Here is a 21,758-nt window from a genome sequence, read left to right on the forward strand (position 1 = left end):
CGACTCAGAGAAGTCTGCAACGGAGAGCTGGCCAAGTCTCTGTTTGGTTCCTGAGCAGAGAGCCTCTGTGGACTGGGCTGAGCATGTGGCAGAGGCTGTGCTCACACCGTCCACACCTTCCCTGTTGAATCTCACATCAGCTCTAGGAGAGCTGTCTCCGTTTCACAGATGAAGAAATGCAGGTCAAGTTCCCACAGTCTGAGAGTCCTACAGCTGGACTGCTGGTGAACTTCTCGGTTTGCCTCAAGCAGAAGTGACTGCAGTGGACCTGGATGCACCATGGAGGCCCGCCTGCCCTTCCCTCAGGGCTGCTTCACCCCTGGAAACGTCCCTGGGCCATTATGGTCCCCTCCCCCCAGGTTTTGAGGGAGGGACAGTAGATTATTCCATGAGGATAGCCAACCATAGTTTGTTTTTAAAGCCAACTGTTATGTATCTGACGTGTTTTGCAGATAAGGGAGCTGAGAGGAAGGGAGAGGTGGGCACTTTGTTCCAGGAACTCAGGGACTTGTGTTTGGTGGGAGAATGTCAGCAGCTCACATCCTGCAAACATTCATTTGACACCCTGTTCCCAGAGCTCAGGGCTCAGGCCAGGACACAAACCCCAGACCCCAGACACAGAGGAGTCAAGGGGCAAATGGGCAGCTGCCCTGCCCCCTGACCCGCACAAGTCTGCCTCTGACCCCATGGGAGCTGCTGGAACTCAAGGATGCCTCTTCCTCAGAGCTCGGGGTCCTCTGGGGACAGCCAGATCTGGGTGTCACACCTACAGAAGGGACACAGGGAGGAAGAGAGGGAGACAGGGGTTTTTCTGCAGGGAAAATCGGAGCACAGTCACCCCTCGACCTGCTCACTTTAAACCTCAGGCAGAAATCCAGGAAGCAGGGGGGCGGGAAAGCCATGTGGGCCTCCCCGGGGGACACCTGCCTGGGTGAGGGCGGCCAGTCCCTGCTTCCTCAGTGCCTCCACACAGGACAGCTGGGAGCCCCGAGCTGCTGGTGGGCGTCCCGGGACTCACTTCCCGGCCAGGTAGCCCCGGCATCAGGCCTGGAAGTCGATGATGACATTGGTATCTTCAGGTTCTGCTCCTCCTCCAGGTGGGGTAGCACAGTAGCCCAAAGAAAACCTTGCTCTGGCCCTTGTGGTACAGGTTGCTCTCGATCTCCAGTATCCTGATGCAGAAGAGGAGAGCTGGCCGCTGACCACATGCCACCACAGCCACCACGGAGTCCTAGAGAAAGACCAAGGCCCTGGATCGGTCTTAATGCTCTGCACACAGACTTCTCCTGATGCAGGGAAAGCAGGCTGGAGGAACTCCAGGAAGGGGGCATGTGGGGGCCAGCACGGGACAGGTAAGGAGTCAGACTTGCAGAGAAACACAGAACCTGGGCCCTGAAGGGATTTTACCTGCTGGCATCTCTGCCCCGTGCATTTCTAACCAAGGGGGCAGTGGATATCGGGGCTCTGGTACATTACCCTAGGTGATTAGGGAAAGAGCGTTTCTTTAAACAGGTGAAGTCTAGAGGGGCTTCAGCATACTTAGGAACCTAAGGAGCGAAGCAGCGGAAGCCAAGAAAGTGGGGCCAGGTGCAGGGTGGCGCTCAAGGGCCACAAGTGGCTTGGGAGCAGCGCTGTGACAGGGCAAGTCTCTCATCAACAACTGTCATTGACGAGGAGGCTGGGCCCAGACTGGGTGTAACCCAGCATCCGAGTGAAACCAATTGTTAGCTACTCTGTGCAAGCAACACAATTTGCTGAGAAGAACCACCTTTCGTCTAAGCCAGGACCTCCACAGACTGAAGACACCCCTGTTCAATTAGGTCCACGCCCTGGGATCCAGCCTTGGGGGCTGTGCACCAGGTGGTGTGAACATCCGCTCATAGGTGGCCTTGGCCACACCTCGATGGGAATGTCAGCCTGCAGGGACACCCGGGGCGGGGGCTGGCAGGGTGGAGGATGGGTCAGACACATGGAGCCTTTAAGCGCTCATTCCCTTTGCCCCAACAATGTCATCTGCATGGCCCACCCCCAGAAAAACAGCCTCAAAGATGAGGGGGAAACTTCATACACAAATATGTTCACTGCAGTGTCATTTAAAAGGAAGGAAGTTGCAAGAGCCTAAATTCCAACAATATGGGCAGAGCGAACTTAGACATTTGCAAAGTGTTAGTCATTCAGTTGTGTTCAAGTCTTTGTGAAGCCATGGACTGTAGCTCGGCAGACTCCTCTGTCCATGAAATTCTCCAGGCAAGAATCCTGGAGTGGGTTGCCATTCCCTTCTCCAGGAAGTCTTCCTGACCGAGGGATATGAACTCGGGCCTCCCACATTGAGGGCAGATTCTTTAGGGTCTGGCTACCAGACAAGTGAAGTAAAGTCGCTCAGTCGTGTCTGACTCTTTGCGACCCCGTGGACTGTAGCCTACCAGGCTCCTCCATCCATGAGATTCTCCAGGCAAGAATACTGGAGTGGGTTGCCATCTCCTTCTCCAGGGGATCTTCCCAACCCAGGGACCGAACCTGGGTCTCTCTCATTGGAGGCAGACGCTTTAACCTCTGAGCCACCAGGGAAGTTACCAGGCAAAGATCTTTTTAAAATATAGGGATGAACTGAAGTATGTACAGAAGAAATGACAAGATTTTTGAGGTTTGCTTCTAAAAACATAGCTGCACTGTAGGGAGATGGCCAATAATCTTACTGGGCGAATTATTTTACTTCTCTAGGTTTTACCCCATTTCCTGAATCTGAACCATTAGTTGTAGTGTTTTCATAATGAAATATACAGCTTCTTTAATTATCAGGTTAAAGAATGGTTGGGCATAACACGTCTGCTGTCTTTCAAAAACAATGTCCCTATCTTTGGAGGGAGGGCTCTGCCCAGACTCAGCGGTCATCACCAGTATGAAGTCCAGGACAGCACCCTTTGAAAAACAACAAGTTAATGTGAACTTCCAGGCATTTTTGAGAGATGGGAGCGGGATCTTAAAGATATCCAGCACCAAGGCATGAGAGAAACATGAAATTGTCAACAGAGGCTCTGCCCGGAGGCACTCAGGTCCTGGGTGGCGGGCACATGTGTGCAGCACACATCCCTGCCCACCTCTCCCCACAGGGGACAGGACAGCAGGTGAGGACAGACAGCTGCATGGTCTGGGCTCCCAGGGGGGTGGGTACTCTGCACTGGACCCAGGATGAGCTGTGTTACAGAAACACCACATGCTTGCTTCACTTCCTCCTGAAACAGAACACCCTGCGTTCTCCTGACCAATCAGCTCAACATGATGGATCAGGGAGGAGGCTCAAGGCACCCAGTAGGCCCACCCAGGATGGCCCTCCCCAGCAGGGGCCTCAGCCACTCTCCTGGTCCCTGGGCCCAGCTTCCTCCTGGGGTGACAAGCACCTGCTCTCAGAGGTGCAGTGAGGTCCTGATTAGGACCCAGGTGACAGTGCTGACACAGCAATGGCCCAGCCCAGGCTCCACAGGGGTGAAATTCCCCGCAGGAAAGAGGAACAGGGAGTGGGATTCCAGTGAAGACTGGTATCACGAGAGCCATGTTCCTGGGGGTCGGGGTCTCACTGCACCTCCGTGTTGCCTGCACATATATAATACACATGCAGAAGACTGAGAAAGGAGCCTGATGGACCAGGAGATGCACTGGCATCGCTCTGGGGCCCTTTACCCTTGACATCACTGCAAGATGCAGCAGGTGGATGGGATTTGTGTCTGTCTCCAGCTGGGGAAGTGGGCGGTGCACTTACTGTCATGTGTGGGGTACTTGGACCCAGAAGGGTGAGGAGAGTCATGTCTGTTGGTCTGGGCAGAGGGCACGTGTGCATCCAGGAAGCACTCAATCTGGAGCCTCTCTACCTGAGACTTTCCCCCAGGATTCAGGTCCCTGTTACTCATTCATCTTCTTCATCCTTCAGCCTGAAATATTAGTCCAAGAATACTGTCCCCAGGCCCAAGTTATTCTGTCTCTTGGGAACTTGACATTGAGATTCCAGGTGTTTGGACCAGAGCCCCCTGCTGACGAGACCTCAGGGGACAGACTGTGGGATCCTGGAGGGGGACGTGTCCTGCTTCCTGTCCTTCCTGAGCTGTGCACGTTTGGGACTTCTTTCTATCCTCTGATCTGGACTTCTTCCCTCTCAGTGCACCCTCTTCTGTGCTCACTTAGCCAGATGCAGTTTCTGTTGCTCAGAACTACAAGGATCTCACGTGAAATGGGTCACCGTGGAATTGCATCAGCCTTGCATTGAGCTCAATGGAGTCCAGCTCTAAGGGTTTGGAGGGACATGGGGGTGGACACAGAATGGTTCTGTACCCAGTGTCTGAAACCCTGCCCAGAGAAGTCTGTGGAGGATGGGAATTCTCCAGGAACTGATGAAGAAGCGCTGAAGGAATGAACTCACATTTCTGAAGGTCAGGCAGGTGATGGCCATGACTGCTGACATCTTCAAGAAGGAATGAGAGGACTGGGTTGAAGCCTCAGGAAAACACGGGTGGAGAGGGAGTCCGAGGCACCGAGGAAAGTCTTCCGAGGGAGGTTTGGTCAAAAGTGTGGAGAAGGCTCTGCAGCATGTGGGGAGGGACTTAGGAGATGTCCTGGGATCATTTCCAGGTCCCAGGTCTCTGGCTTCCTGCCCTGGGCTCCAGGCATGGGAAACTGTTAGGTGCTCACATGCTCCACACGTGGAAACACAGAGAGTTGTGCCCTGTGGAGCAGGCCCATGGGGGCGAGAGCCACACCCAGATGTTCCCCTCTCCACCCTGGAGAGGAGGAGCCTGAGGCACCCCATGAAGGCTCCTTAGAAGGTCCAGGCAGCTGCAATCCCAGATGGGTGGCCAGGTCAGAACATAGCCTTGGATGGACTTTCCCTCCTTCCTGCCCACTTCCCCCAGCCACTCAGTCCTGCTCCTGGGGATGGAGTGAGCCTGGCATCCAGCTCTGCCCTAGGGGGGACCGCAGGCTCCAGCAGGCTAGGCTGCAGTGAGGCTTTGAGCGTCTGTGCTCAGAGTCATAGGCAGCTGTGGAGGAGGGGAAACAGGTAGAGCTAAGATCAATATTCTTAAGAGTTTTTCTAGCCCCATGTGGGGAATAGATAGGTGAGGCAGGGCGGTGCCCCAAGGTAAACACAGGAAGACCATTCTGGAAGTTCCTACAGGAGTCCTGGTGAAACATGAAGGCAGCCTGGGGAAGGCATGTGCTCTGTCTCTGCCCCTCTGTTTACGGCTGACTCCCCTCCTCACACCTGCACACAAGCCCTCTGCTCTCAATCACCCTCAGGTGCCCCGTGTCCATCCTTGTCCCCAGGGCTGGAGGAGGAATATCCCCATGCTCAGCCCAAGTCAGAGGACATGGGCACCCCCGGGTGCCCCATGGGGCCTGCGGGGCTCCAGGGTCCGAGTGAAACAACTTTATGGGAGCCCAGCAGGCAGGCAGGAGAAGCCATGGAGGATGTGCTTCCTGAGACCCTGGGAGACAGGCTCATGGGGAAGGAGGTCAGGCATCTGGAGCCCAGCTGAGCTCATCAATCAATGCAAGGAAGCGTCAGTCAATCAGTTCATATTTATTGAACTAAAGTCTGTAGAACACAATGTGGAGAGAGACAGATGGTCCTAGAATATCTTGTTCTGCTTCATCCTCAACTGAGGAGGAAATTGAGGGCCAGAGAGGCCTTGTCTGTTGACCCCAGGCTGGTTGATCTCCTTGACACACCGCATAGTTCCTTGACCTGTTGATGCCTTCTGCTTCATCTTTCTTTCTCTTTATCCCAAATCAATCTCTGTTCCTACACAACACTGGGAATTTCATGGGAACTTCACTGGTCTCTCGGTGCACCTGAACTCAAAGGGCACCTGGATACTTGTCAGATGCTCCATCCACTGAGTTGTCATCACCACTGCTGCCGCCACCATCATCACCACTGCCGCCGCCACCATCATCACCACCACTGTCACCAAGGAGCCACTGCCTGAAGTTCTACATAGACCACTCTTCAAAGAAGATATACAGATGGCTAGCCAGCATATGCAAAGAGGCTGAACACTGCTAATTATTCATTCAGTTCAGTTCAGGCAGTCAGTCATGTCCGACTCTTCACGACCCCATGGACCATAGCACGCCAGGCCTCCCTGTCCATCACCAACTCCCGGAGTCCACTCAAACTCATCTCCATTAAGTCAGTGATGCCATCCAACCATCTCATCCTCTGTGTATGCTAATCTAAACTACAATAAGAGATCACCCCCTACCAATCAGAAGGGCCATCAAGTAAAAGTCTACAGACAATCAGTATTGGAGATGATGTGGAGAAAAGGCAAGCCTCCTACACTGTTGCTGGGAATATAAATTGGTGTGGCCATTATGGAAAACAGGAAAGAAGTTCCTTAAAAACTAAAAATCAAGCTATCAGGTGATCCAGCGATCCCACTTCAGGGCATACATTTGTAAAAGAAAAAGTTCCAATTTGAAAAGATATATGCACCCCATGTTCATAGCAGCACTATTTACAATAGACAAGACATGGAAGCAACCTAAATGTCCGTCAACAGATGAAGGGATAAAGACAATGTGGTACATACAAACAATGGAATATTACTCAGCCATAAAAAGAATGAAACAATGCCTTTTGTAGTAACATGTATGGATCTAGAGGTGATCATACTAAGTGAAGTAAGTCTGGCAGAAGAGACAGATACATAATATCACTTATATGGAGAATCTAAGAAATAGTCTAGGTGGTTCCCTGGTGCTCTAGTGGTTCGAATTTGGTGGTTTTGCTGCTATGGCCACGTTTATCCCACGTCGGGGATCTGATATCCCACAAACTGCTTGGCATGGCCAAAAGAAGAGTCCAAATGAACTTATAAACAAACCAAAACAGACTCATAGTCATAGAAAACATAACTTGTTGTTACTAAAGAGAGAGAGGGGTAAACTAGGAGTGTGGGATTAACAGATGCACACGACCATACATAAAATAGATTTAAAAAACAAGGACTTTATGTATAGCACAGGGAATAATAGTCAGTATCTTATCATAACCTGTAATAAAAAAATTAAAAAGAATATAGGTATATACATAGATTATGTATAATTGAATCACTTCAATGTTCACCTGAACTAACAGAATATTGTGAATCAACTCTACTTCAATTAAAGAAATAAGCAGACAAAAGAAGTCACAGCCTAATTAAGATAAAATGCTGGGATCAAAGGCGAGTTGTTGGAGAAGTCGGGCTAGAGGCCACCACCAGGGGGAGACTCTTCTTGCTGGGGCATCAGACCCCAGGAAGGGCGATAGAGCAGCCCCTGCTACTTCCCCTGGATCCCAACGATCCTGCCTCTCTGACTATCCCCCATTTTCAGCCCTTTTGTCTTTCTGTGTCTCATTGCTAGTTCCACTGCCTCTCCCTGTATTCTGCACCCAGTGTCGTCTTTAGTTCAAAGTAAGTGGTTTCTGAGAAGGTTTTCTTATCTCTCCTTGCTATTCTTTGGAACTCTGCATTCAGATGCTTATATCTTTCCTTTTCTTCTTTGCTTTTCACTTCTCTATTTTTACAGCTATTTGTAAGGCTTCCCCAGACAGCCAAGGAGAGATAAGAAAGCCTTCCTCAGTGACTAATGCAAAGAAATAGAGGAAAACAACAGAATGGGAAAGACTAGAGATCTCTTCAAGAAAATTAGAGATACCAAGGGAACATTTCAGGCAGAGATGGCTCGATAAAGGACAGAAATGGTATGACCTAACAGAAGCAGTAGGTATTAAGAAGAGATGGCAAGAATACACAGAAGAACTGTACAAGAAAGATCTTCACAACCCAGATAATCATGATGGTGTGATCGCTCACCTAAAGCCAGACATCCTGGAATGTGAAGTCAAGTGGGCCTTAGAAAGCATCACTACAAACAAAGCTAGTGGAGGTGATGGAATTCCACTGAGCTGTTTCAAATCCTGAAAGATGATGCTATGAAAGTGCTGCACTCAATATGCCAGCACATTTGGAAAACTCAGCAGTGGCCACAGGACTGGAAAAGGTTGATTTTCGTTCCAATCCCAAAGAAAGGCAATGCCAAAGAATGCTCAAACTACCCACACAATTGCACTCACCTCACATGCTGGTAAAGTAATGCTCAAAATTCTCCAAGCCAGGCTTCAGCAATATGTGAACCATGAACTTCCAGATGTTCAAGGTGGTTTTAAAAAAAGGCAGAGGAACCAGAGATCAAATTGCCAACATCCGCTGGGTCATGGAAAAAGCAAGAGAGTTCCAGAAAAACATCTATTTCTGTTTTATTGACTATGCCAAAGCCTTTGACTGTGTGGATCACAAGAAACTGTGGAAAATTCTGAAAGAGGTGGGACTACCAGACCACCTGATCTGCCTCTTGAGAAATCTGTATGCAGGTCAGGAAGCAACAGTTAGAACTGGACATGGAACAACAGACTGGTTCCAAATAGGAAAAGGAGTACGTCAAGGCTGTATATTGTCACCCTGCTTATTTAACTTATATGCAGAGTAGATCATGAGAAATGCTGGACTGGAAGAAACACAAACTGGAATCATTTTGCCGGGAGAAATATCACTAACCTCAGATATGCAGATGACACCACCCTTATGGCAGAAAGTGAAGAGGAACTAAAAAGCCTCTTGATAAAAGTGAAAGTGGAGAGTGAAAAAGTTGGCTTAAAGCTCAACATTCAGAAAACGAAGATCATGGCATCCGGTCCCATCACTTCATGAGAAATAGATGGGGAAACAGTGGAAACAGTGTCAGACTTTATTTTTCTGGGCTCCAAAATCACTGCAGATGGTGACTGCAGCCATGAAATTAAAAGATGCTTACTCCTTGGAAGGAAAGTTATGATCAAACTAGATAGCATATTCAAAAGCAGAGACATTACTTTGCCAACAAAGATTCGTCTAGTCAAGGCTATGGTTTTTCCTGTGGTTATGTATGGATGTGAGAGTTGGACTGTGAAGAAAGCTGAGCACCAAAGAATTGATGCTTTTGTGGTGGTGGTGTTGTTGGAGAAGACTCTTGAGAGTCCATTGGACTGCAAGGAGATCCAACCAGTCCATTCTGAAGGACATCAGCCCTGGGATTTCTTTGGAAGGAATGATGCTAAAGCTGAAACTCCAGTACTTGGCCACCTCATGCAAAGAGTTGACTCATTGGAAAAGACTCTGATGCTGGGAGGGATTGGGGGCAAGAGGAGAAGGGGACGACAGAGGATGAGATGGCTGGATCACATCACTGACTCAATGGACGTGAGTCTCAGTGAACTCCAGGAGTTGGTGATGGACAGGGAGGCCTGGCGTGCTGTGATTCATGGGGTCGCAAAGAGTGGGACCCGACTGAGTGACTGATCTGATCCGATCTGATTTGAGACAGCATATTAAAAAGCAGAGATATTACTTTGCCAACAAAGGTCTGTCTAGTCAAAGCCGTGGTTTTCCAGTAGTCATGTATGGATGTGAGAGTTGGACTACAAAGAAAGCTGAGTGCCAAAGAATTGATGCTTTTGAACTATAGTATTGGAGAAGACTCTTGAAAGTCCCTTGGACAGCAAGGAGATCCAACCAGTCCATCCTAAAGGAAATCAGTCCTGAATATTCACTGGAGGTTCTGATTCTGAGGCTGAAACTCTAATACTTTGGCCACCTGATGCGAAGAACTGACTCATTTGAAAAGACCTTAATGGCGGGAAAGATTGAAGGCGGGAAGAGAAGGGGAAAACAGAGGATGAGATGGTTGGATGGTATCACTAACTCTATGGACGTGAGTTTGAGTAAACTCTGTGAGTTGGTGATGGACAGTGAGGCCTGGCATGCTACAGTCCATGGGTTGCAAAGAGTTGGACACGACTGAGCGCCTGAACTGAACTGAACTGAAAATGTTTAAGGTCCATCTTCCTGACCAAAGGTCCCTGGTATTATGGGTGGAACATATGTGTCCCCTCTGCCCCAGTTCATATGTTAAAGCTCTGACCACCCCTCCCTGAGGACTGAGGTGGCACAGTCCTGACCTGAGTTCAATTCAGGGTCCCCTAACCCTTGTGGAGTGGCTGAGGTGGAGGGGTGGCAGGGCGAGAACTGGAGGAAACAGCCTCTGTGGTGACACCCCAGGGTCTGGGAGCACAAGGAGGCTTGGAGCAAGGGAGAGGGCAGGAGAAGCTCCAGGGATGTTGGGGGACCTCCACTCCCTCTACCGCCTGACCTTGGGGATCCCCATCAGCTGTCCCCCTCACCGCGGGCTGTCTTGGCCTCACTTCTGAGTCCCTTGCTGGATGGCAGTGGAGGAGGAAGTAGACAGCGTGCTCTGGTGCCCTGAGGAGAGGGCTGGGATTGAGGCTGTACGGATAGAACCCTGAATGCAGGGGGCTCCCCTGGCCTCTCTGGAGGACCCCGGAATGCTTAGCCACCCCCTTATTGGTTTTTGATTCCTTTGTGGGTTGTCTCAGCCTGGAGGCACCACCCTCAATTCTGGATCACAAGTGGAAACCAGCCAGACAAGAGACAGCTGACTACCTGAGCAGTAAAAGAGGTCTATCGAGCTCATGATGGCAGCAGCAGAGTCTTGGAGATGTCCCTTCGGCTCACCCATCCAAGTCAGGCTGGAAGGAGGTGTGGCTTCACCCTTGGGGAAGAGAAAACAGACTGTGGGCTAGATTATGACTGAGCATCGGCTGCAGGGAACAATGAGGGGGAGGCCTCTGGTGGGTTCCCCTGAGACGGCCACCAGTGCCACCAGGGACTTAACGCTCTGCGTTTCCCTGTCCCCTGGGCTCTGCTGGCTGTTAGTTAAGAAAAGTCACTCACCTCCTACAGCTCTTTCCAAGCTGAGTCAGAGTCCTGCTCTCCTGTTGGGGCACAGGGAGAAGGTAATCAGACAGGAGACAGCCATCTGTGAAGTTATAGGAGCAGTAAAACCAGAGATGAAGAGCACATAGAAAGGAGCATAGAAAGGAATACTCTGGGAATTATGTGAGGTCGGGACACCTGTGCCACTAATTGGTAATAACTACTATTGATTCCGTGTCTATGATATGCAGGCTCCTGAAACTCACCTAAACATGGGTCAGCCTAAGACTTCAGGCTGGTGCCAGAGTCTGGACTTGAACCCAAGTCTTTCTGATTCAAATAGCAGGTTAATGATAACTATGCTCTACTCTCAACAATATACAAAAATACTTACCTGGGGATATATGTTAATTGGTAAATGACTCTTTTTATTTCAAAATGATGTCTTGCTCCCTGTGACTGAATCTCTGCCTTGATAAAGTTTCTGGTGCTGCAGCTCCCACAGCCCACATCCTCCTGCCTTCTGCAGGAGGCTTTCTCCCACAAGCCCCCTCCCTGCAGCCCTGCCCTGGGCAGCTGAGGACCTGGATGGTGCCCAGTCCTCTCTGTGGTCCTCCCCTGACTGTGGCACTTTGGGGTGTTTCTAATTGTTTGTGTAAATAATAGTGTAAAGAACACTCTTCTTGTATGAAACTTTGCGTGTACTTGAGACCATGTCCTTAAGCTGTTTCTGGAAGTAGGATGATTTGGTCAGGGCTCTAAACATTTTAAATGTTTTCATACCTAGAGTCGCTCTGTTGTGCCAAAAAATTGCACCAATTTATTACAGTTATATTCATATATGAGGGTGTCAATTCTTTTAATCTTGCCAATTCTCAGAAGTCTCTACTTTAAAACAGATCTTTATTGAGAGAGAATTTTTTAATTCTCTTCGGGATTACATTGCCTTGGTAGATAATGAAAGGAAGCAAACATTGATTACATTCAGCAGTATTGTAAGAAGACAAAAGTGCATTTATCAGCTCCTCCTCCTGACACCTGACTGAAATGATAGGAAACATGCTTACAGTTGTAATAATGGCTACTCATAGGAGGAGTCTCTGTGCTTGTGGTCTTTGTTCTGTACTGATAGTTGATCTAAGACTTTACCGAATATAATTTGGATCATTCCAGTAACCCTTGAGATATATACCCCAACTCCTCTCCTTTCTTCATAGATGTTACGTGACTTGCCCAAGGTCAGAAATCTTGTCCATGACAGATGAGGTTTCAACCCACTTACTGGGCTCAAGAGCCCATACCTTGCCTCTCGGTGCTCTGCTGCTAATATAAAGCCAGGAATGTGGGCAACAGGAGCCCAGAGTCTTCAGCAATAGTTTGAAGACTGAGTGGATGAAGAAGTGACTGCTGAATAAAGAGGAGTGGAGGAAAGAAACGGAGAGAAGTTGTACAGGCGACAGGAATGCTTACTTAGAGCAAAATGAGAGTGACACAGAAGGAGAAAGCAGGGGATAGTCCCAGCAACCCACATCCCATCACATATTCACCCAAATCCACACCAGATGGAGGAAAATCTTAATTCAGAGACTCCAGAAAAAATATTTCTGTATTCTGGAATTTAGGGGTCCTCAGGCAAGCACTCTTGGAGAAGGCAATGGCAACCCACTCCAGTACTCTTGCCTGAAAAATCCCATGGATGGAGGAGCCTGGTGGGCTGCAGTCCATGTGGTCACTGAGAGTGGTACACTACTGAGCGACTTCACTTTCACTTTTCACTTTCATGCATTGGAGAAGGAAATGGCAACCCACTCCAGTGTTCTTGCCTGGATTCTGGCAGAATCCCAGGGACAGGGGAGCCTGGTGGGCTGCTGCCTATGGGGTCACACAGAGTCGGACATGACTGAAGCGACTTAGCAGCAGCAGCAGCAGGCAAGCACTCTACAGGGCAGCTTACCAGTCAACTTCACTCCCTCTTAAATATGAATGGGTCATCCAGGATTAGATACATGGAAACAATGACAATGTGAAAAAGGATGACTTAGACAAACAGATGAGAAATGACACCAGAAGAGATGGATGGACAATTTTGAAGGAAGAACATAATTTTTAACACTTGAACCCAGGTCGTTAAGTCAATTAGAAAGGATTTTTATTCATAAAATGAGATGCACTGAGAAGTGAGAAGAAATTAAACAGACAAAAAAATCTTGGGAATTAATGTGTTTACCAAGTAAGTCTAAAGAAAGATTGGAAAAGAAGGTCAAAAAAAGCTTCCAGAAATTTTTTTAAATGACAGAAGAAATGGAACTAAATGGCGAATCGAAACGTTGCTATTCACAGTCGTTCCTGAGCAAGTTACTTGAGAGTGAGGTGCAGAGGGAAAGAAAAGATGTGTGTGTGTGATGATGCAAAGGATAACCAAGAGAAAGAAAGATTCCTGAATGTGATCGAGGAATCAGGAACACCAACCCAGAGAGAAGGGAATCCAAGGATCACAGCTGGGCACACGGCAGATCTAGAGAGAAACCAGTTCAGAATGGGGTAAAAAGTCCAGAGTCTGTGGGGACAGGAGACTCGGTACCACATGAGGCACCGTTGGAAAGAAATGGAGGAAATGCTGAAGATAAACAGTGCAAGGGGTGAAAAGGAAGCCAGTTAGAAACATCAGGAAAAACTAAAGCTCAGGAGGAGAAGGGGACAACAGAGGATGAGATGGTTGGATGGCATCACTGACTCAAAGGACATGAGTTTGGGTAGGCTCTGGGAGTTGGTGATGGACAGGGAGTCCTGGCGTGCTGCAGTTCATGGGGTTGCAAAGAGTCGGACACGACTGAGCGACTGAACTGAACTGAAGTGAACTGCTGAGAAGCATGTACAGCTATTTGGTACAAGTTAGCTCTTAAAAATGTATTAAAATATCACCAAAAATTGTAAACTCTTTTGTTTGATAAAAAAAAAATCCGTAAATATATCTATGTCCAAGTCCTTTGGAGAGAGTTTTAAAATGAAGTACTATTAATATATATATAATATGATATAACTCACAGGTGTATTAACTCACAGGTTTATTAGTGAGTCAAAAATCCTTGTTTTACTTCATTTATACTCATTATAAAATAACCTTTATCTTAATAAAATAACCTTTATCTTTTATTTATTTTTTTTACTTTTCTTTTTTTTTTAATTTTATTTTATTTTTGAACTTTACATAATTGTATTAGTTTTGCCAAATATCAAAATGAATCCGCCACAGGTATACATGTGTTCCCCATCCTGAACCCTCCTCCCTCCTCCCTCCCCATACCATCCCTCTGGGTCGTCCCAGTGCACTAGCCCCAAGCATCCAGTATCGTGCATCGATACTTCTAGAACTTGGGAGCTAAGATACTGAAGGGAGGAGGATTAATATCTCAGTTTACAAAGCTGGGAATCAAGAAATAGTAGGTCCAGTAGAGAGCATAAGAAACAAAGATGTAAATAAAGTGCTTACAAGTACAAAGCTTCATAACAGAGGATATACAATTAGTAGAATAATGATAAAAGGCGAAGAAGGGGAAAGGTATAATAGAAAGTATACAAATAAATGAAATCCTTATTTTTCCTAATAAGAAGTAAATAAATACTATCAAATTTAAGTCAAGAAAAAGCAAAATACAATACTTACCACTTATTAGCTATTGTGATTGATGACTTCCCACTTTGCACCAGGAACCTTCCCAACTGCTTGGTATGAATTCACTTCCTTTTAATTCTCACAATGATCCTATAAGAAAGGAAACTGAAGCTCAGAGAGGTGAAGCAATGTACTCAAAGCACACAGCTAGTGCTAGAGCCAGACTCCAAGTCCAGGTTCCTGTCTCCTGGGCACACATTCTCACACTATTGCAGCTCCCAATGTAGTAATAGCATTGAAAGACACTGATTAACTATCTAAAGAAGCTTTTCCTTGGGAAGGAATGAGCAGAACCCTCATATGGTACATATGAGGTTTTAACCATATGTACTTAGGACTGGATTCTTTTACTCTAAGACAGCAACAGTCACTTTATAGCAGTCAGTAACCCAAAGAATGGGGTGGTTTCTAGTGCTACCACCTTAAAGATGATGGAAGAAGCTGAATTAAATGACAAGAAGAAATGTGTGCCTCGGACAGATATTGTCCGGCAGCATCTTGCCCACCCACATGTGCAGCCATGGGCTTCCGTCCACTCAAAGGAAGGAAGACCACTTGCAGGGGAGGTGAATTCCAGAGACTGCATCTCTGCTCCTGCAAAGACAAGGATGCTCTTGAAGATGATCAGAAAAGTGGTCAAAAGGGGGCACCCACATATACTAATAACAGTAAAAGAGAATGATTGCTATGAATGTTTCAATGAGACAGGCTGAGTCTGTGAAAGGCCATGAGTTCATAATAATATTCAAAGGAGAGGACTTTAGAAAAGTGTGGCCGAAAAGAGAGACATAAAGGTTAAAAAGAATGTTAGTGGTTATGCAGGAGACGCAAGACGAAAGAGAAATGGGATCAATGCCTGGGCAGAGAGAATCCACTGGAGAAAGAAATGCTTGTCCACTCCAGTATTCTTGCCTGGGAAATCTCATGCACAGAGGAGCTGGGAGGGCTACAGTCCATGAGGCTGCAAAGAGTTGGACACAGCTGAGCTGGTATCTTTCTTTTGTTTCTATGGTGCAACGAAGAGTAAATGAAATGGGAAGTATTTTGTTGTAATTGAATTTAATAATAAGAGGAGTCTTGAAGTCTATAGGTATTTTCCTTTCTGTTTATTTACATGAATGTTTATAAAGGATTGAGAAAGAAAGAACCCTTGACATCCGGAGGCTGGCCTGGGATCACAACAGAGTGCTGCTCTTCTCCCATTGGATGTAAAGGCTCTCACAGAACTGCAGCCTCACACAGGGTCACCCTGAGAGCAGGAGCGAAGGAGACAGCAAACACCTGTCACTGCACCCCCCAACACCACGCCCCCTCCCCTGGCTGAAAAGCAGGACTGCTCCTTCTTACCAATCACACCTTCAGCCTCGCTCTGCTCTCCCCTCTCCATAGATGAGGTACTGAGAGCCCGTTGGTAGTGCTGCCTCCCATTCTCTGCAGCTCCCAATCTAGAGCAGTCCCATTTCCTTAGAGCTTCCCCTAAATCCCCTCACCTAAGCTCCAAGCCTAGAATCTTGCTTTCTGTACCTTCCTCTGAGATGTTCACAGCTCTCCCTCAGGAAGAGTAACCATCAGCTAATGTTTTTAGGGAGTGTGCCTTGTGTCAAAGGCTGGAGGCACCGTCATGTAGATGGGAGAGAATTCACAAAGGCAGGCCCTCCTTCAAGTAGATGGAAGAGGAGAGCTAGCTGGTGCCCTGCCTCCTCCTCTGCCCCAAAGCTGTAGGATTTCAGGAGCCAGGTCAGCCTATTGAAATCATGAAACATGAGAACAGAGTCAAGTAGAAAGAAGAGGAGAGCTCAGGCAGAAGGGCTGGCTCCTGGATAAGGACAAACAACTGTAAATGCCTTGAACACTTGACTCATCCTTCCGTCCTTCCCTCCCATTCTTGGCCTCTTCCTGACCCTTGTCTGGGGCCTCAGCTGGATGTGGATGCTGATAGTGCTTCCTCTGCTGGATTCCTATCCAGGGCTTCCTCCTCTGTTAGCCTCTGATTGGTCCCTTTCGGAAGGCTGTTGGTGGGAGAGGGGAGGACCCTGGAGAAGCCTGACCCTGCCCAGCTGCATGGCCAGTCATGCATCCCTTCCCTCCTCGTGGGCAGACAGATTCTCCCCAACCATCTCCCTCCTGTGCCTGCAGTCACCCTCCCTGGGAAGGGAAAGGGGCATTAAGAAAGTCCCTGGCCGAGCACCAGGACCCTCCCGACTGCCCCGGCTCCTGTCTTCCTCACACTCTCTGTCTCCACAGGGCCTGCTGCACGAGACTGGCACCTCACTTGGCACAGGCTGCCCCTCCCCATGACATGTGCTTCCCCACTGGCCTCATCATGTGACGGGTTACTTGTCCCTGGAGGCCCAGCTCCAAGCCTCCCTCTGCCACCTTCCCCCAGTTGCTCTCCAGCTCCTCTTGAAGGTGGCACTTTCCTGGTCGTGCTCCCTTTTTTCTCAGTTTCTCCACGTCTGAGAACCCTTCCCGCATCATCAGGGGCCCTGTGTCTTCTCTGCTGCTCCTCCTGTCCAGGGCCTCTGGGCACCCTCTGCCCTCCTGGGCACAGCCTGTACAAAATATGAGGGGTGGGACCCCTTATGGGGACATGAAAGAAGCAGCTTCTCGATGACACAGCACAACCCCAGTTCCTCCTGTTAAAATTAGAAAGGGAGGGAGGGGAGAAGGGTGGGGGGGAGGGAGAGGAGAATGGGGAAAGAGAAGGAGAATGGAGAAGAAACTAAAGATCCTAATCAATCAATCATTCAAAAGGATCCAACGTAAACCAGAGAGAAAAACTGAAGGGACTGAAAGAAACTCAGCAGCGGCCACTGGACTGGAAAAGGTCAGTTTTCATTCCAGTCAGAAAGAAAGGCAATGCCAAAGAATGCTCAAACTACCGCACAATTGCACTCATCTCACATGCTAGCCAAACGATATTCAAAATTCTCCAAGACAGGCTTCAACAGTATGTGAGCCATGAACTCCCAGATGTTCAAGCTGGATTTAGAAAAGGCTATTTTACTGATGTCTGTAGAGTTCTGCTTTTTATCTTAATATTGCAACACCAGGATGTATGTGAACCTTGTGCAGTGAGCCCTTCTCACTTCTTCCAGCAGGGCCACCTTCCCCACACAGGACTCCCATCACCCACAGAGCAGAGGGCTTAGCAAACACAGGAAGCCAACGCCCTTCGACTCCACGCTTGGTGTCCTGCCCGTCTCCAGGCTGCAGTGTCCCCCAGGGCCTGGCACTGAGCCTAGCACTCAGAGGCAGGGTTTTTCAACAAACCTTGATCCCTTGTATCTAAAAAAAAAACCCGTTCCCCCATCAACCCTAGCCTAGCACCCTTGGGACAGCTTCAAGGTGGCCAGGTTATAGGAGGAGAGGCTCTGACTCCTCGTCCTCCTCCACCCCGTCTGCTTCCTTAATGGCTGAGTACCCGGAACATACACCTTCCTTCTGGGGTTGCTGCTCATGTCTCAGGAGTCCACATCCTGAGCTGAGGCCACCTGAGCAGGTGTGGCCCTCCCTCTGCTCTGTTTAGGGTCCCTTGGCTGGGAGGAAGCCCTCAGCCACACCCGCCTCCACATCCAGGCTCTGCCCCTGCTTAACGTGCTGACCTACCTCTCTGAGCTTACATTCTTCTTCTGTTAGTTAGTAACAGTCATCCTTTTCTCAGACGGTCTTCCTGAGGATGGGAAGATGGGATGGGCGGGGTCTTACCCTCCTGCTTACTCAGGAAACTTCCTCTGTCCGAGTGTGAACAAGATCCAGTTGTTCACATCTGTGCAGATGCAGCCACAAGCTGTGCATCTCTGCAATGACCACATACACCCTCTGGGCCCAGACATACTCTGGGAAGCAAAAGTGAAAGTCAAAACTCTTATTTCTGAGTTCTCAATTCAAACAAACATCCTGCCCACCAGGCCCCACCCTGGGTTATTCCCACCCTCCTGCTGACACCCTAGAGAAACAACTCCAGTCCTGACATTCCACGTCTTCTTGACTCTGTCCACCCTGCCTCAGACGCCCTGAAGGAAGACTTGCCACCAACACAGCATGAGTCCCTTGGCAAATTACTCCTCCATATTTCCACTTTTTCACCCACCAACCCCACACTCACCAGCTGGCCTGCCTCATTCACCTTTGTGCCACCAGCACGTGGTACTGTCCCAGAACACACCAGTTGCTCAGTGCATACTGGTCATACTCTGCTGTGGAGGGCCACGCTCATGTGGCTTCCAGGATTCGCTCACACAGGTTCTTCTGCCAGGGACACCTGCTGCACCCAACCAGGAGAAATCTTTCTGCAAGCGTGAATCTGAAAAGCCTCCTCTGAGAAGCCCTCTGTGACCTCGCCTGCAGAGCCCACTGTTTCCTTCACTACGCCCATGGTACCTGGAAGAGGGGCCTAAGGTCATGCCTCAGCAACTCAAAGCCCTGCCTCCACCCCTTATGATCAGATCCCTCTGGACTTAGCCCTGCTGGCAGGGACAGAACTCACACCTTTTGTCCCGGGGGCCCACAGGAGGAGGCCCAGCCTTGGTGGTCACTGCCATGAGGTGGATGCAGAAGTTCGTGGCAAGGGCTGAGAGCACGCTGCCCTTTGCGACCTTGGCTTATCTCCACCTGACAACAGATTTTTTTCTCTCCAAATGGAAGACTTTTATCAGAAAACCAGTGTCCTGGCGACTCAGAGACAGCTGCAACAGAGAGCTGGCCCTGCCTCCGTTGGGTTCCTGAGCAAACAGCCTCTGTGGACGGGGGCTCAGTGACTGGCATGGGCTGTGCTGGCACCATCCACGCCTTTCCTGTTGAATCTCACATCAGCTCTAGGAGTGCTGGCTCCGTTTCACAGATGAAGAAATGCAGGTCAAGTTCCCACAGTCTGAGAGTCCTACAGCTGGACTGCTGGTGAACTTCTCGGTTTGCCTCAAGCAGAAGTGACTGCAGTGGACCTGGATGCCCCATAAGGCCCGCCTGTCCTTCCCTCAGGGCTGCTTCACCCCTGGAAATGTCCCTGGTCCATTATGGTCCCCTCCCTCCAGGTTTGAGGGAGGGACAGGAGATTATTCCTTGAGGATAGCCAACCATAGTTTGTTCTTAAAGCCAACTGTATGTACCTGTTGCATTTTGCACGTAAGGGAGCTGAAGGAGGGGAGAGGCGGGGTTGCTATTCCAGGAACTTGTGTTTTGTGGGAGAATGTCAGCAGCTCACATCCTGCAAACATCCATTTGACATTCTGTCCCCAGTGCTCAGAGCTCAGGCCACAACAGACGCCCCAGAGCCCAGACACAGAGGAGTCAAGGGGCAAACGGGCCGCTGCCCTGCCCACTGACCTGCACAAGTCTGCTTCTGAGCTTGCTGGAGCTGCTGGGACTCAAGGATGCCTCCTTTCCAGAGCTTGGGGTTCTCAGTGGACAGCCAGCTCTGGGTGGCACACCTACAGAAGGGATACAGGACGGAACAGTGGGAGGCAGTAGCTTTCCTGGAGGGAAAATCCAAGCACAGTCATCCCTGCTGCCTGCTTACTTTAAACCTCAGGCAGAAATTCATGGGCAGGGAAAGCCATGTGGGCCTCCCCAGGGGAAAACTGCCAGCATGAAGGTGCCCAGGCCCCACTTCCTAAGTGCCCTCCACCACAGGATAGTTAGGGACCCTGAGCAAGGATCAGGCTGGGTGAGGTGGGTGTCCTGGAACTCACCTCCTGGCTAGGTAGCCCCAGCAGCAGGCCTGGGAGCCGATGATGACGTCCGTGATCTTCAGGTCTTGCTCCTGCTCCAGGTGGGCCAGCACGCTGGCCTGAAAGAAGACCTTGCTCTGGCCATGCGGTACAGGTTGCTCTCAAGCTCCAGGGCTTTGATCCAGAGGAGGAGAGCTGGCTGCTGACCATGAGGCACCCCGGCCACCACAGAGCCCTGGAGCAAGGCCAAGGCCAGGGAAGGGGCCTGGAGCTGGGTTGGCCCTGCTGCTCTGTGGGCAACCTCCTCCTGGTTCAGGGAGAGTGGGGCTGAGGGGATGCAGGAGGGGGCAGGTGGGGGTTAGCACGGGACAGGACAGAACCTCGGCCCTGTAGGGACCTTACCTTTTGGAGTCTGTGCCCACGTGCATTTCTAACCAAGGTGGCAGTAGATAGTGGGGCTCAGGAGGCTTTACCTTAGGTAACTAGGGAAACAGTGTCCTTGTTTGTTTATTTGACTGCCCTGGGTCTTCACTGCTGTGGGGACAGGGGCTGCTTTCTCTAGTTGCAGCGAGTGTGCTACTCATGGTTGAGTACATGGGCTTCTCATTGCAGTGGCTTCTCTTTTTGCAGAGCACGGGCTCTAGGGAGTGGGCTCAGTAGTTGTGGGGCAAGGGCTTAGTTGCTCCCAGCATGTTGGATCTTCCCGGACCAGGGATCAAAGCCTTGTCCCCTGCATTGGCAGGCAGCTTCTTTACCACTGGACCACCAGGGAAGTCCCAAAAGGTTTCTTTTGAAAAAGGTACTTTAAAGTCAAGACTGGCTTCAACGTCGTTCAGAAGCACAGGGGCTAAGCAGGGGTGGCTGAGCAGTGTGGGGCCATGTGCAGGGTGACGGGCAACACCACAGGTGGCTTGAGAGCCTCACTGGGACAGTACAAGGTGCTCCTCACCAACTGTCCTTGTCGCAGAGGCTGGGTCCAGACCAGCTCCACAGGCATCTGAGTGTAACCAGTTGTTAGATATTCTGTGTCAGCAGCACAACTTCCTGAGAAAACCGGTATGTTTTAAGTACGGACCTCTGCAGACTCAAGACAACACTGTTCTCTTCGGTCAAGCCCTGGGAACAAGGCAGTTGGAGGTTGTGTGCCGCTTCGTATGAAGGCAGCTCTGTGAACTTCAAGGCATTTGTGAGAACTAGGAGCTGCAGCTTAAAACCAGCAAACTCAGGGCCAAGCAAGGAACTAGAAGCCTCCAAAACAGCCCCTGCCAGAAGGGACTCAGGTCCTGGGTGGTGGGACAGACCTGTGCCCATCTCTTCCCACATTGGGAAGCATAGCAAGTGGCGACAGATAGCCCTGTGGTCTGGGCTCCAAGGAAGTGGGTCCACCACCCCGGGCCCAGGATGAGCTGTGTTATAGAAATACCACATGCTTGCTTCACTTCCTCCTGAAACAGGACACCCTGCATCCTCCTGACCAATCAGCTCAACATGGATCCAGGGAAGAGGTTCCAGGCACCCGGAGGCCCCACCCAGGATGGCCCTTCCCAGGTGGGGGCTGTGGCCACATTCCTGGACCTTGGGCCCAGCTTCCTCCTGTTCTCCGCTGGG

At 49.7% G+C, this 21,758-nt stretch overlaps 1 long non-coding RNA gene across 4 annotated transcripts; it reads right to left on the reverse strand.

Moving 5' to 3' along the window:
• Positions 1-5,550: 5,550 nt before the first annotated feature.
• On the reverse strand, positions 5,551-18,339 carry LOC109559511 (uncharacterized). 4 transcript variants are annotated; one of them, XR_011566698.1, is made up of 5 exons: positions 18,091-18,339; positions 14,473-14,571; positions 10,827-10,867; positions 8,114-10,644; positions 5,551-6,220 (listed from the first exon to the last, which is right to left on the reverse strand). It is a non-coding gene; the product is annotated as an uncharacterized lncRNA (long non-coding RNA). The 4 variants fall into 4 exon arrangements; XR_011566697.1 differs by having other exon boundaries at positions 5,551-10,334; positions 10,536-10,644; positions 18,091-18,333; XR_002180792.2 differs by having other exon boundaries at positions 5,551-5,996; positions 10,536-10,644; positions 18,091-18,332.
• Between the last annotated feature and the right edge of the window lie 3,419 nt (positions 18,340-21,758).

Source organism: Bos indicus, chromosome 5 (assembly GCF_029378745.1).
Source record: "Bos indicus isolate NIAB-ARS_2022 breed Sahiwal x Tharparkar chromosome 5, NIAB-ARS_B.indTharparkar_mat_pri_1.0, whole genome shotgun sequence".
NCBI lineage: Eukaryota > Metazoa > Chordata > Mammalia > Artiodactyla > Bovidae > Bos > Bos indicus.